Here is a 16,509-nt window from a genome sequence, read left to right on the forward strand (position 1 = left end):
CTGGTCATCACCTGCCACCTGAAAGAATGGCTGGTCCAGGCCAGCCCCCTTTGCTGAGAAGTAGCCATACTTCCTGGAGGACCTGGAGATGTGAGTAGCACTTCCCAGCCCTCCTGGTGCCCTCTGTGGGCACCTGTGACTGGAATCTAAGGATGACTCAGTGCTGAACTGGCCTTGGCTGCTCAAGTTAGCAGAGACTTGGGGGTGAAGTGCAAGACTGGGCAGGAGGACCTGGGGTTGAATCCCATCTCGATGGCCTCATCATGAACTCCAAGGGCGCCGCCCAGCCTAGTCTGGAATTCATTGGCCTGACTTCGGTCCTGTGCTCCTCCCCTAAGCCCGTCCCTCCAAATCAGGAGGGTGGAATATTCTGCTTAGCCAGACCTCACCCTTGGAGCTGTCAGGGGAAGGCAGAAGGGTGGTCCCCAAAGGAGAGTGGGAACGTCGTGACCGAAGATAGGGGGAAAGCAGTGCTGGACAGGCCCATGGAGCAGACGTCTGCCACCAGGGGCGCAGGCAGACACTCACTTGCTATAAACGTTAGTGGTGTTCCTGCTGTTCCATTGGATAGAGCAGCTGGAGTGGCCAGATGACCTTTATTTAGGGCATTGGTGGCAAGAAGAAGGCAAGGGACAGCCTCGAGAGAAGGCTTCCCAGGCCGCATCCACAAAGTGTAGGACAGGCTCTAGGATTACCTACTGGAGCTGGGTGTACCAAGCACAGGAGTATGCCCTTCCGCTCATGGAACACTGGTTCTTTAAATGTTAATAAGATTTTTATGGCAGTGGGGGTGGGGGGAAGGGTTCTTTGGCCAAATAATTCGAAGAATGGCGAGTCAAAGTCCGCAGATTTCTTTGCTGTGGAACTTTCCAAAGCATTTCACGTGCCAGGGTGCTTGCTTGAGAGCATCCGAGAGAGAGAGGAGAATGACATGTTTCTCAAACTTACTTAACTGTGGCATGCTTTTATTGAAGTTTATCCCGTGGAGCTAGTGTTCCTTGTAATGTGCTTTGGGAAACCATGGGGGCAGAAGGGTACGGTGCTCAGCTCTGCGTTTCTGCGAGGTCACCCTGGCCCCCATTTGCAGGATGGATTGGAGATGCCTCGAAAGGAGGAATTGACACCAGGCTGGTCTTCTCGTACGTCTCCTCCTTACTCAGTCTGTTTTAGCTACCCTGACCCTCTAACTCTGTAAACCAGAGGTTGCCCATCTTTACCTATAAAGGGTCAGATAGTCCTTCACACTCCACAGGCCATAGGTCTCTGTGGCACCTCTGCCAGCATAATCCAGAAACAGCCACGGATGTTACGTAAATACATGAGTGGCCGTGGTTTGCCAGCGCCTGGCCTGAGAGTCTTTGCAACTGCTGTTTCTTTGCCTGGGATGTTCTTTTCCCCAGTCTTGCCATGATCAGTGCCCTTTCATCCTTTAGGTTTCAATCCCATCCTCCCCTCTGAGATGCCTTCCCTGAGCCCCTCCAGCCCCACCTGTGGCCCGTGTCCCTTGTGGCCTGTGTCCCTTGTGGCCTGTTTATGCTCTTCACTTACTCCTCGTATTTCTGTGCTTTTTTCTGCTTTCCAAGTGCCAGCTCCAGAGGCCACTTCTGTCTTGTTCAGTGCTGTGGGCTGATCCCCAGCCAGCACTCAGTGAGTGTTTAGGGGATGGGTACCCTGAAGGAGGTGGGAGAAGATGGGATAGGGTAGGGGCAGGGAGTGTGGGCTAGAGTGAAGGGCTGAACAGTCGAGCCTGGGCTTGGAAATCCAGACAGTGACTCATGTAGCCTGTGGCTGCCCAACGCCCTTGTATTTCTCTCCTGGGCCCCTGACATTAGAATCTTGCGTAAGAACAGTGTGTGAGGCTGTGGGTAGTGGGAGTCCCTAGACTGCCAGTGCCTGAAAATGCTCCCTAGATCTCAATGTCAGGATTGAAAGGGGCTTGGGCTTTGTCTAGTCATTCCCTTCACTGAACACATGGGGACAAAAGGCCCTGCTCAGGGTCATGTGCTGAGTGAGTGGCAGTATCAGGCCTTGGCCCTCCCTAAGCTGGTGCTCCGTCCACTTACTGATGCTGTACTCAAGTAAGGGTCTAGCCAGCTGCCCCCACCACCCTCTCTTGTTCATTGAACACCTGCTAGGTTAGACCCAGTACTCTATGCTGTGGACTCAGATAGATTAGATGCTAATTTTTCCATCCAACAGACATTTGAGCATCTGCTCCATGGCAGGCACCATTCAAAGTGCTGGGTCTGCAGCAGTGAACATATTTACCTTCTTTCCTCATCACTTGTATGTGGGTGTGGCCCTTGCCCTCACTCTCTAATGCACGAATCTCTCCCAGGCCACCATCTCTGCCTAGTGACCGGAGAACAGCAGATGGGTTTCCCCACAGTGCTAACAGGTGCCTGAAGCTCTATATTGTGTCTTATCAGCCCAAGGCTGTAGTGAGTACTGAGATCAGCTAGCGATGCCTGGCCTGGTCAGGGGAGGTAGGAGGTGGCCTGTGTGCCATCTGTTTGCTCTCCCTGATTAACCTATATCTGCATACACTTAGTAATGGATCCCCATGTTATTACCACAGTGCCAGAGTATACACCAGAAAGAGTCAGCCCAGACCTTACTGTATGACTTGTGATGCAGAGAAAAAAATTCTAACAATAACTACCATTTAGTCAGGCTCTGAGCTAAGTGATTTACATTTATTTAGCAATATCGTCTTTATGAGGCTTCCCTGGTAGCTCAGCTTGTAAAGAATCTGCATGTATGCAGGAGACCCTGTGGTTTGATTCCTGGTTTGGGAAGATCTCCTGGAGAAGGGATGTCTATACCTACTCCAGTATTCTTGGGCTTCCCTGGTGGCTCAGAGGGTAAAGAATCTGCCTGCAGTGAGGGAGACCTGCGTTTGATCCCTGGGTCGGGAAGATCCCCTGGTAGAGGGAATGGCTACCCACTCCAGTGTTCTTGCCTGAAGAATCCCATGGACAGAGGAGCCTGACGGGCTCTAGTCCATGGGGTTGCAAAGACTCACACACGACTGAGCAAGTATACACAGCACAGCCCGTAATCTTTATCACAGCTCTGTGAAGGATGACCTTACTATTCCCGCTTTACTAACCGAAGCTGCTAAGGCCCAGAGAGGTATGTACACAGTTGGAAGTGAGCAGCACAGCCAGGGTGCCTACCTGGGTCTGACTCTTCTGATGCAGGTGCCTCGCCACCGTGCCCTCCTGCTGCTGTAGGAAGTGATCAGTTTACAGAGTTTAGAGGAGCCTGTGAGGGGCCCAGGGCTGGGCCGTTGGCTGGGATCTTGTCCAGAAGGCGGGGCCTCGGAAGGAGCTCACAAAGGATTTTATATTGATTCTGTCATTAAAGCTAATAGAGCATCTTTGAAAGACCAGAGCAGTGTTATTGTCGAGTGACCCAGCAGTCAGTGTGAGAAGTGAGTTCTGCGTTAAACGTCCAGAGAACATTAACATAGCCCTAAGCTGATGCCACTGGTGAATTTGACTCTTGGACAGAGGAGCCTGGTGGGCTACAGTCCATGGGGTTGCAAAGATTGTCAGGCATGACTGAGCCCAGATATTGGGTTAGATTGGCCAGGTGGGGTTAAGAGTCTGGGATGCTTTGTGGAGCATTAGACTCATGCAGTCCCGGCTTCAGATGGAGAGACTAAAGCCCGAGGCTCCCCCAAGTCAAGAGTGAGGCTGGATGGGCCTGGTTGGGACTGACCTTGAAGGACCTGTGACTCTCTGACCGCCGCTCCAAGCTGTGCCACGCATGCTGTCTTATCACACCAGGGTCTGCTTTCGTCCCAGCACCTTCCTTCTGGCCCAGAACACCTCATGTTGCTCCTTCTCCAGAGGGCCTCTGGCTAAACCCCAAAAGCAACAGCATGGGCTGCTAAGGAATTAGTGTTAAATTGAGAGGGACAAGGAGAGGTGGTGTTCCTGATCCTAGGAGACAACTGCCGGTGGTTTGGTTTACTTCCCTGTAACCCAGCCTGGGTTGGTTTTACAAGACCAGTGATCTCAGCACTTGAGGTTAATGCTAACCTGGTGTTCAGGTTACAGATCGCGTAGCAAAATGCATTTAAACCTCATTTATTCTAAGAGGCGTAGAGGGCTATGGGGCCTTAACTGTAGAAAATTCTAGCATTCTGAATGCAGTTTTCATAGGCAGATAAATGTAGCTTCAGCCTTGCTGTAATGAAGAATTAGGCCCCCCCTTTTTTGGTCAGTTGAAGGTTTTTAGAGTTGGAAGGACTTTGTCGATAATGTGGTCTAGCCCTTTCATCTGGAGATAAGGCAGGCCAGGGATAGAGGCGGTGAGGGACTCATTTGTTCGCCATGTGTACCAATTGCCTAACAAGTGATCCAGGCCATACAGACAGGGAGGCTGGGGTGGAGGAGAAGGTGATAAGACCAAGGCTCATTCATTCATTCCACAAACACTTACTGAGTGCCTGCTAAGTGCTAGGGTCTGACCTTGGTGCTGTAAATAGAGTGGCGAACAAAACAGAAATCCCTGGTCTTGTGGAGCTCATGTTCTTGTGGGAATTGAGGAGACATAAATACTGAAACTACATCGCCTCTCATATGCTAAGAAGTGCTTTGGGGGAAGGGCAGAGAGGGAGATTGGGAGAGTCAGAAGGAGTATTGCACCAACAAGAAGGTGATGTTTGAACAGAGATTTGAAGGAAATGAGGGACTGAGTCAAGCAGTCTAGGAAGTGCATTCTAGGCAGAGAGGATAGCAGGTGCAAAGGCCCTGGGGCAGGAGTGTGCACAATGTGTTGGAGCGGCCACAGGGAGACTGATATGGCTGCATAGGGCCTTGGAGACTTTTGTCAGGACTTTGGCCTTTACCCTGTGTGAAATGGGGAACCATTGGGGGTTTTGAACAAAGGAGTAACATGATTTGGTTTTAAAAGGAATAAACTGCAGGGGGCAAGATGTTAAAGAGGTACTGCCAAAAGCTCAGGACAGGCAGGACCTTAGCCAGTAGGCTTGGAGGGGAGTTTCTGAAAGGCCATGTTTTTCAGGCCTAAGGAATTCATTTCAGCAAAGCATTTTGTGAGTCCTCCATTCAAAATGCACAGCCTTCTGCTTGGTCCGGGGAGTGCCCCGGAGTGGAACAGGATGGTCCCTGTGGTTCCCACTTTGCAGGCCTGGTCTGTGGGCATCTCACTCACCCTCTCTCTGAGCCCACACTGGCTGGGTTCAGATCCTGGCACCACCTACTGTCTGGTTGTATGACCTTAGGCTAGGTACCTGACCTCAGTTTCCTCATCTGTAAAATGGGGTGTTGTATTCATACTGCCCTCATAGTGGTGTGAATGAGGATTAAGTGCACTAATGATGCTATGTAGGGACTTGCCTGGTGGTCCAGTGGCTACGACTCCATGCTCCTAATGCAGGGGGCCTGAGTTTGATCCCTGGTCAGGGAAACAGATCCCACATGCCGCAACTAAAAGATGCTGCATGCCGCAAGTTTAAAAAAAAGATCCTGTATCCGCAACACAGCCCTGGCACAGGCAAACAATTTTCTCTTTTTTTTTAAGTGGTATTATACCCTTAGCCCAATGCCTGGTCTGTAGTAGATGTTCGGTAAATGCTTGTTTTTATTGCCACCGTCACTGCAATGCTGGATTCCATTCCCAGGAGGAGGAAACAGTGAGTGGCAGTTGACTTCTCATAGATCCTGGGCATCAGAGGGAGCCTGGAGGTGGGGACGACTATGGGGGTGGGACTTGTGTTTGAGGGCCCTCCACGATCCACTTCCTGTGTCCTGCAGTTTACGCATCTCAAGTGACCCTCCCAGGGTCCCTCTGAGGCACCAGTTGGCATCTCTCCTTCTCACAGGGCCTGAGAAATAGACTTGTTCATGGTCAACCAAATAATCAGATGGCTTTGGGCCTCGCTGAGTCTTGTCCTTTAAGCCAAGGTTTTCCCCTCAATGGACAGTTAAATCCCATAACCACATGTGTATGGCTGTGTAATTGTTTTTAAATGATAGCTTCTTTTTGTTTAGCATTTTGGCTTTCAGCAGGAAAATTAAAATAGCCCTAAACAAATTAACCTTATTTGCACAAAATTCCATAGTACCAGTAGGCCTGATGCTGGTCAGTGACCAGGATGGTGTTAGCAGAATGAATTACATGAGAACCAGCTCTGGGTATGTTTTAGTCAGGCGCCATCTTCATCTTGGGGACTTCCCTGGTGGCTCAGAGGGTAAAGCATCTGTCCACAATGCAGGAGACCCAGGTTCGATTCCTGGGTTGGGAAGATTCCCTGGAGAAGGAAATGGCAACCGACTCCAGAATCCTTGCCTGGAGAATCCCATGGACAGAGGAGCCTGGTCGGCTACAGTCCACGGGGTCACAAGAGTCGGACACGACTGAGCAACTTCCCTTTCACTTTTCAGTCTTTATCTTAACTGTAGGTTTGTGTTCCTATAATTGGAACTCATTTGATTTCCAGAAATGTGTGTTCTTACCCAACCAGACTTGGGACCAGAGTTTGGCTATAAAAATCATAAATTGCAGGCTGACTGTAAGGGTTCATCTGCTTACTCCAAAGGGGCCCCTTGCTTTTCTGGTGGACACAGTTCACTCTGCTTAATCAGTTACTGTTAACTGTACAAATAAGGCAGATGCTGGAAAATTCAGACATCCTTAGGATTTTCCTCTGGAGATGGCCGCAGAAATGCAAACTGCAAGTCATATGTATCAAAAATGGTGAATTGTTTTTCCAAATGGCCCTGTGGTTCTCAAGCTTGGGGTGGTCCAGCAATGGGAAGTGATTGGGGTCTCTCAGGAACCCAGGCTCTGTCTAACCACCCAGCTCGAGTTTCCCACCTGTGCTCCTCGAGCGTATTTAAGAAGGTTCTCATGAAGCTGCAGTGGCCAGCACAGAGCATCCGGAAATCTTGTCCTGAAGAAACTCAGTCTTGAGCATGGAACTAGGATGATATGACTGGGTTGCTTCTCGAAAACTCCCCCTGTTTTAAAATGTGTTTGATGGTGCCAGGTCTTAGTTGCGGCATGTGGGATCTAGTTCCCTGACCAGGGACCAAACCCGGGCCCCCTGCATTGGAAGTATGGAGTCTTAGCCCCTGGATCACCAGGGAAGTCCCTTGAACCCTTTAATGACAAAAACCCTCAATCTGAGAAAGCAACCCTGGAAACGTCCACAGCCTCACTGTCTATATTGTTCTCCTCACCCTCAGCTTCCATCGCCTCCAGGTTTCACGCAAACCACGATGGTTAAGAGCATGGGTACATCATACTCACCACCTTGATCACACCACCTTCCCATCCTGTAGTGAACCTGTCCACGTGTGTGCCCACCTCTCCCTCCTCTTCATTGAGGATGTAGGCAGGGGCCCCTACCCTCCATTCCTTTTGTTTTCACAGGGGCTAAGCATTCCTCTCCTGCCTTCGTTTATGAGTTCTCCACCTGTGACCTACGAGTTCGTCTTTTCCACAGTTGGACCACACTTTTCACGTTTTGCCTGATAAGTGCTTGGTGGAGACAGGAGAAGAGAAATAACAGTTTCTGAGCCCCACTAGGTGTCTGATGCCGTGCTGGGCGCCTTATGAACATCTCTGTGCTTTAATCTTCTAAATAACCCTTCAAGGTTAGTGCCCATCAGGAAAGAGAGGTGTGTGCGGGTTAGGAAGCTTGGCAACAGCCCGCACACCTAGTTTATCATCTTCAAACCCCTTGGGAAGACTGGACTGTGTATGGAGGAGTCTCATTTGTGTATCCGGGGGCAGCATACCTCTGGGCAGTGAGGGACCAGGCTTGGGTGTTCATAGTAGGGCGCGTGGATGGAGCTGGCTGTGCATTCCAGATCCCAGACAAGGTCATCAGCTGATCTGGTGAATGGAGAACAGAGGGGTGGAGGTCAGATGTAGTGCCAGGATGGGGCAAGCACAGTGGAGGGACGGCAGAGCTTTCTAAGCAGCTGGGCAGCTCCTGGCATCAGTTGTCAAGGTGGGCAGGAGAGAAGGGGTGCGGTCCTGTCGGGAAGCCTCTTTACATTTCATGCCAAGGTGAATGGCCAGGGGTGTTGGGTATCAGTGATCGAGGGTAAGTCACAACCTCGGTAGGAAGTAACGTTGATGGCAGAAGGGGTGTATTCTCTGTTTATACTGCCAGTGTGAGAGCCTAGGTGTAGCCTCACTCTTCCTGGTTGAGACACCTGCTCCCGGGGTCTGTGTAGGACACCATGGGTGCCCTGGAATGTGTAGGACAGTGGGTATAGGCTCCTATGTGGCCTCCCCTTCCCCACCTGCCTGTCGAGGGCATTCCAAGTGGGTGAGAATTCCTGAGTCTGCAGAGTCCCAAAAGTTGTGTAGGGAGAGTCATAGCACGGCGGGTCTTTAGAGAGCAGTGCTCATTGCTAGCTGATACGTGTCATACCGTGGACCAGCCCATTGGAAAACACAGTCAGTGCCTCTGTGTAAGATACTGTTAATAGCAACTCTTATTACTTACCTGGGCCAACCTTCCATGTGCCATGACTCCCTTGAAAGAAGCTTCCAGCTTTTCCCAGAGGGCCCCACCTGCTAAATGTTGGAGTTTGTGACTTGACAGCTGTTGCTCCAGACTCCTGCTCTTCTCTATTTTAGGTTTAAATTAACCAGGGAATTAACTCGTAATATTTAAGTCTTCACGCTGTCTTTCCGAGCTGCGGTATTACCCAGCGTTGTGGCTGACTGACAGCCATACATTGAAGAAAATTAAGTGCCTAAAAATTAATTCAGACTAATGATATATTTATGCATTGTAGGATATTTTGAATTTCTAGACTGTTAAGAGTTGTTTAATAGGTTAATAGTTTTTAATCTATTAATCTAATCTTTCCTACTTGACTATTTATTAAAATATTTCAGTGATACATGAGAGAAGTGGTTAATTCTGGGGGTTATTAAGGCATTTTTGATGGAGTGAAGATTTGGTTCACGGGTGGAATAGTAAATATAGCTGCCTCGATACTGGGGTTTGCAGCACCTGGGGTTTTGCTGTAGGTTCTTTCTCTTTTGGCCCTTCCGGGTTCGTAGTGAAGCTGTGACCTTTATCCTCATGATTTCTGTTCTTGTGGCTGAAAACAGGAATCTTTTTACATCCAAAGGACAAGTCTGAAGGCACGTCAAGGCGAGCTGGAGGTCAGCGCTGAGCAGAGCCCAAGCACCTTTCTCTGCAGCAGCGATAGGCCCTCCATTTCTCTGTTTCCTTGCGTTTCCGTGTTCTCCGTTTTTAGCATTGAGCATGTGCCTGTTCGGCCAAGATGCCAAGGATACAGTAGGAGACAATGAAATGCACATGTTCCCTGTCTCTTGGACCTTCCGGTCATTCAGTCTTGCATTTCTTCATTCATTCAACAAGTGTTTTTATTATTTTCTCTAGGAAAAAAAAAAAAAAACAGAAACCATCCAGATGATGTTTTTAAAAAGTCCAAGGATTGGAGTCAGGCAGACCTGGTTGAATCCTGCTTCTGTCACTAGAAAGCTGTGTGACCACGAGAAAGTCACTCTGTTTCTCTGATCCTCGTTTTTTTAAATTTGTGAAACAAAATTACCTGCCGTGTAAGGCACTGTGAAGAGCAAGGAGATGGTACTTGCACACGGCCTGAAGCAGTGCTTTGCCCCCGGCCCCTCCTAGCCGCCTGGTGTGTCCTGGCTGCCCTGTCCTCACTCACCCTGTGATTGTATCATTGCATCAGCATCTCCTCCACTCCACGTGCTGGCGTTTTTACACCTGGCTGTTTACTGCTTGCATCATGGCTGACATCTGCCAGGGTCCAGGTCCAGGGGTACAGAAAGCAGTGGGGTAGAGCCACAGGGAATTGGCAGTGAGACTCGGAGCCGGACCCTGTTAGAAGCAGAGGGGGAGCCCAGAGCCACTGGTCTGAGGCTGCAGGCTCCTTTGTGGGTATCACCCTGAGACTTCAGTGCTCTACCCCTGCCCAATGGCCTGAATCTGCTAATTGAAGACATAATAGTGGCCCTGCATCTTCAGGGGCTGGTGTCATTTTGTAATACCAGATCACCATCCTGTCCACCTTGAACTTGCATGTTATATATCAGTTCAGTTCAATTGCTCAGTCGTGTCCGACTCTTTGCGACCCCATGAACCGCGGCACGCCAGGCCTCCCTGTCCATCAGCAACTCCCGGAGTCCACCCAAACCCATGTCCATCGAGTCGGTGATGCCATCAAACCATCTCATCCTCTGTCGTCCCCTTCTCCTCCTGCCCTCAACCTTTCCCAGCATCAGGGTCTTTTCAAATGAGTCAGCGCTTCACATCAGGTGGCCAAAGTATTGGATTTTCAGCTTCAGCATCAGTCCTTCCAATGAATATTCAGGACTGATTTCTTTTACCAACAGTATCTCAAAACTGGAGGGAAAAAAAAGTGATGGTGTCAGAGCGTTGCTAAGGCTGCCCTGTTGGTATTTCAGAAAGTAGGAAGAGCTTGTTGCATTCAAGAAAATTTCCACCGGAAAGGATGAAGATAAGACTATGACAGTTCAGGAAGAAGCTTCACTTATTCAGAACTTTGGCTCCAATGAAACATCTCCAGCTTGTGTCCTCCCGAGGGCCAGATGGGTGGGACGTTGCTGCCTTCAGTTCTGGGTGTCCGCTGAAGCAGTCCAGACATCAACAATTCTTTTGAGGGGTGGGAAGAGGGAGACGCCTCAAAGGCCACGCTGCACTGACCTTTGCAAGGTTCGTTCTTGGCTCCTTAGGTGAGCAGGCGTTAATTGGTCACCTCGCCCATACCAGGCACCACTGCAGGAGACCCCGGACCGAGGTAGCTGTCCCTGTCCTCGTGTAGCTCTCGTTTTAGCTGGGGAGACGTTGACGAGGACGAGCGGTAGCAAGGGTGTTACATGAGTGCACGGTAAATACTGAGCAGAACACGTAGGGCAGGGAAGGGATGTGGACGTTTGAGTGAAGACCTGGAGGAGGGGAGATCCGGCCATGGGCATCTGGGGACTGGGGAGAGTATTCAGGAAGAGCGAAGAGCAGATGCAAAGGCTTGAGGCAGGAGCCTGCCCCCCACCTGCTCAGGGGACAGGGCGGAGGCTGCTGTGGCCCCCGGGGGAGGAAATGGGAGGGACAAGGTTAGCAGATGAAGTCAGTGGGCACGTGAGGCATGTCTCAGAGCCCTGAGGGTTGAAGCAAGGACTCTGCCTGCTACTCTGGGTGAGATTCAGAACCGTAAGTGGGTTTTGAGCCAAGGAGTGACGTGAGCTGGCCCGGCCAGGATAGGAACAGGGAGACAGGCTGTGAGAATAGTATAGCAAGACAAGAGAGCGGGGAAGGCAGCTTGATGAGAGTGGTGGCGGTGGGCTGGTAAGCAGTGGTCGGCTTCTGGACACATTCTGAAGGTGAGGTTGATAGGATTTGCGGGTAGACTGATGAGTAGGGAGTGAGAGGGAAGAGACAAGGATGGTCCCAGAGTGGTGGAATTGTACTAACCGAAATGGAGAAGACTACCCTTAACCGATGACTGTGTCTTTGGCTGCAGGGTTTAGCTGGAAGAGCACTGGGATTGGAGTCAGGAGAATTTCCTGACATGGGGGAAAGGGCACAGCCACAGCTCAGTTTGGACCTGTAAATAGGGGTGCCTGCCTGTTAGGCATCCAGGTGGAGGTGTCCACCGGGCAGTTGTTCAGGCAGGTCTGGATCTCAGGGAGCGGTCTAGGCTAGAGATAGGATTTGCAATTCATCATCACATAGTTCATATGTAAAAGCACGAATCTAGGTGCAATCATGTAGGAAGTGAGTATGAGTAAGAATAGAAGAGGCTTTCAGATTTATCCTTGGGACAGGTGGACATGGAGAGGTTGGGTTGGTGAAGAGGAATCCCCAGAAGAAAGGGGAGTGGCTAGAAGGTGAGAGGTCCACAGGAAGGCCCAGAGCATAGGAAGTAAAGAGTTGGAGGAGAAGAGAGGGGAGCTCATTAAAGGCTGCCAATAGAGATGTATTCAGTCAGGACCCAGTAGGGACTGTTGGACCTAGGAGCTTGGAGGTCCTGGGAGGCCGTGGAAAGAACTGCTCTGGTGGAATGGGTGTGGAGGACAGGAACCTCATTGGACCTGGAAGGCATTGCCGAGGAGGAGCCTCCCAATATCTGCAAATAAAAGTCATTTGTGCTCCAGTTATTGGTTGGTGGGCAGTTGGGTAGAACTGGAGAACTGGGTCAGTGGTCAGCCTCTGCAGCAGGGTACGCACGGCCCCTGACATCATGGCTGGATGTGTGTTAGTTCATTTAACACCGCATGCATCCATGCATTCATAGAGAGTGTTGTGTGTAAGCGCAGCTTGAGGCCAGTTAACCCTCTTTCGTAATGAGTGGAGTCTTTTAATGAGGTTTTATTCTAGAGATAGTTAACCAAGTCATTACTTACACACTGTGATTAGAGATCCCTCCCCACCAGCTTTAGCATTATTTCAGTGGCTAAAGTACCAGAGGAAATAAGCAGTGGCCTTTGGTGGAGGTGGAGTGGCCCTGAGGCTGAGCCTTGCGGCAGAGACAGGAGACACCTGTGGGGCAGAGGTCAGGCCTCCACCAGGGCCTTAGACATCTCAGACTCCAGCTCACTCATCATCAGATGGGAAAACTGACTCGAGTAGGGGCAGGACGGAAGTCCAGTGTGCTGAGGACTTCTCATGACCCCTGAGACTTGCTAGAATTTTAAGTGCTAGCGTTTGTGGTGGGATGATGTAGAAACTCCACCCAGGAAGAACTTTGGTTGACTCCTGGGCATCTGGCATCTCTGGGACTCTTCCTTCAATGTAGCCAGAAATGGCATTTGTCTCTGGGCCTCCAGTCCACTGAGAAGTTGTTTGGTGGCTCTCTTGGACTGCAGGGCTCAGCAGGAACGACTCTAGGACAGAAGTTGCAAGAATTAGTCTCAGATTCATTGCTGGAGGTTGTGTGTCCTTGGGCACACCGTTCATTATGCATCGTGTTGATGAGTCTGTCCTGTGCAGCAGGCCCCAGGCTGGGGCTGGATATGGAGTGGGGAGGAACAGACATGGGCCCTGCCCTCTGCTCTGGTTCCCTGTCTGGCCACAGGGCGCTTGTGAGCGCCAGTTGTGATGGGGTGTATATGAACAGCGAACCATCTGCTAAGACCCAGAGGAAGAGGTTTGTTTCTGAAACCTCGCAGAGCAGGCGTGTGGGCACATTGACTGACCAGATCAGACCTGGCCATGGGGATGAGTAAGAACAAAGCAAAAGAAAACTGTGGGACTGGCGGAAGCCACAGGTTTGCAAAGTTAACTGCTTTGGGGCTGTTTCTTCTAATTCAGTCACACGTAGTGTATTAGTTTCCTGCAGCTGCTGTAACAAATACCACAAATTGAGTAGCTTTAAACAAGAGAAATTCGATCTCTCACTGTTCTGGAGGCCAGAAGCCTGAAAGCAGGTCTAGACCAGGGTCCCACACCGTCTGGAGGTTCTGGGGGCAGATGTACTCTTGGCCTCTCCAACTTCAGGTGGCTGCAGCGTCCCTTGGCTTGTGGCCACATCCGCCCAATCCGTGGTTCTCCTGACTTCTCATCTTCTCTGTAGTGTCCCCTCTGCTGTCTGTCAGATGTCACCTGTGTCTCTTATAAGGGCACTTGTCATTGCAGGTAGAGCCCACCCAGAGAATCCAGGACAGTCTTGTCTCAAGATCCTGAAATGAATTACATCTGCAAAGAGCCCTCTCCCAAATGAGTTCGCATTCATAGATTCCAGGGATTAGGTCCTGGGTCTGTCTTTTGGCTTCCCCATTGATTCACACAGTAAAGAATCTGCCTGCAGCAGGAGACCTGGGTTCGATCCTTGAGCTGGGAAGGATCCCCTGGAGGAAGACATGGCTACCCACTCCAGTATTCTTGCCTAGAGAGTCCCATGCACAGAGGAGCCTGGCAGGCTACAGTCCATGGGGTCACCAAGAACGAGACACCACTGAACGACTCACACTTTCTGTCTTTCGGAGGGGCCCCCATTTACCCATCCCCCCCTCCAACCACTAAAAGCAAAATATCAGAGACAGAGAAAGTGGTGTTCCTGGAGGCCTACCCACCACCATCCTTGTAATTCAGGCCCCATGGGTGCTTTTGGGCCATTGCTCTGGAACCCCTAGGCCTTCAAGGGTCACACTTCGAGAACCATTGCTTTAGTGAAAGGCCAGGTCCCTTAGGGAATTCCCTGGGCAGGGAGCTGCTTGGTCTGGCTCCTGTCCTGGCATTCCGGCCTGAGTGCTAAGCAGCGACCACAGACATCATGTACTTCCCAAGAAATATCCTTTTAGTGCCTGACTTTAGATTTTATGTTGAAGTGTGACTCGGGTTAAATATAAAATTCATAGCATATCTTGAGCAACTATTTTGTAGTTATCTATATATAAATCTATTTTACAGCGACACAAATAGAATAGATTATGGAGTGTCAGCATGTAGATAGATTCCAAGTGCTTTTTCACTAATATACCTAATGATTCGTGCTGAGAATATCCAAGGGCTCCACTGTACATTTAAATGGATATAATTAAAATAATGAGCTCTATTTTAAAAAATGATATATGAAAAAAAATTTTTAGAGAAGTTTGAAAGAGCTGCGCTACTAATTCAAAGTGATATAAGGACTTTTGCAATTCCATTGTTATGAGGACACCTAATTAAATGTAAAGCATCCAAGAAAAGCAGCATTTGGGCTTGTAAATCTAAATTGTGAAGCCAGAGGAAGAGAAGTCCCCATGTTCTCAGTGTAGCGTGGGCTCGGGGGTGTCGCCTTTAAGGGAGTAGATGGTTGTGTACCATTGTGCCCGTGGGCGAGACGATGGTTGATGTAGCTCCTAGTGTAAGAGTCGCCCATGCCAGGCTGGGAGGGGGGCGGTGCATTCAGAGGTGGGGGTCTAACTCCATCCCGAGCAATCAGGGAAGGCTTCCTAGAGGCAGGGACGTCATCGTGGACCAGTGCCATTATATAATGGCAGTACATCCATTCTGTGCAGCTCTCTGGCTCACCACCTGCCCCACGCTGGCAAGGTTCATGGTGGTCCCCCTTTAACAGACAAGGATACTGAGCCTCAGAGAGGGGAGCATCTGGCCCGAGGTTGTGGGGTTTGTGGACACCCAACCTGTCAGACTCCCAACAGCGCAACCTGTCAGACTCCCAACAGCCCTCCCTTGCACCAGGATGGCAGATGCTGTTGAGGTCCTTGAGGGCAGGAAGGGACCCTGAGTCTGCTTAGTTGGGATGGTCTCAGACCCCAGGGTGAGGGTGTTCTGGACAGGGGGCTGTCCTTCCTGCCCTTTGACGTCAGCTGCAGGGACCGCTGACAGGTGGGACCCCTCCACTCTGATGACTTCTTCTCCGGCCCTGGGAAGCATGTCTGCTCTGAGCTTGGGGCTGAGCGCCTTCTCCAGGCAGGGTCAGGGCCAGCCAGGGAAGGGTCCTCAGCGGCCTGCCTGCCCAGCTGCCCCAGTACCTGTGGGCTGTGTTCTTGCCACATTGGCCCCTGGCAATCAGACAGGGTCCCTGAGTCCCATCTCTGTGCCCCGTGAGCCTTAGAGTGGGCAGGACTGACCAGTGGTATCTCCTGCTAGGTCTCAGGGCAGGAATCGGGGTTTCAGCAACTTCCATCAGAAGTTTCTTTTAGTCAGTCTAGACTGTGTTCTGGTTCTACATTTTTTACAGTTGATCCTCTTGAGGCCTTTTGAGTAGGTGCTGGGCTCCCTGCCTCCCTGTGCAGAAACAGGCTCAGAGAGGGTCAGGGCCCACGCAGGGGTCCAAGCTGGGTCCAGTACTGGGGTTTAAACCCCACTGGTTTACTTCTGCAGACCCTGCACTAAAATCAGTGCCATGTAAGACTCTTCTCCAGTGTCCTCTGCACGCTTCCTTTCCCTCCCACCATCCTGTAGACGGTAGGTACCCTTAGAATGTCCCCACTGGGGCCATTCTTCTACGTCCCTTGCAGACACTGCCTTGTGTCTGCATCACAGCACTGTGGAGTAGGTGCTGTGTTTATCCCCATTGTATGGGTGTGAAGACTGAGGCTCGGGGAGTGACGTCACTTTTGCAGGAACTCACGACTTGAGAATGGCAGTTGTGAGATTTGGCCCTGGGATGATCCAAATTCAGTTCCTTGCATCCTTTTCCCGCCAGACCGTTAGGCCTCCTCTGCTCCCACTTCTTGGTTTGCAGACAGCCTCCTCTCTGTGTCCTTACCTGGTAGGGAAGGAGTGGGAAAGATCTTTCTCTTTCTTCAAAGGCCACAGTCCTACCAGATAAGGGCCCCACTGTTGTGATCTTCTTTAACCTTAATTACCTGGTAAAGACCTTATCTCCAGATATGGTCTCATTGGGGATTAGGACTTCACCCTATGAAGTGGGGGTGGTGGGTGCAATGCCGTCCACAGCCCCTCCCCAGTGGCCCTCCTGTGCCCCCTCCTCATCAGCTAGGGCCTTCCTTCTCTGTCTCTGCTCAGTTCCCCCACCTGGGAGA

At 50.6% G+C, this 16,509-nt stretch overlaps 1 protein-coding gene across 1 annotated transcript in view; it reads left to right on the forward strand.

Annotated features, from left to right (window-relative positions):
• Positions 1-16,509, forward strand: part of ZNF618 (zinc finger protein 618) — a 102,405-nt gene that overhangs the window by 10,794 nt on the left and 75,102 nt on the right. The window lies entirely within an intron of this gene.

Source organism: Oryx dammah, unplaced genomic scaffold, assembly GCF_014754425.2.
Source record: "Oryx dammah isolate SB20612 unplaced genomic scaffold, SCBI_Odam_1.1 HiC_scaffold_1, whole genome shotgun sequence".
In the NCBI taxonomy this organism is placed as follows: Eukaryota; Metazoa; Chordata; class Mammalia; order Artiodactyla; family Bovidae; genus Oryx; species Oryx dammah.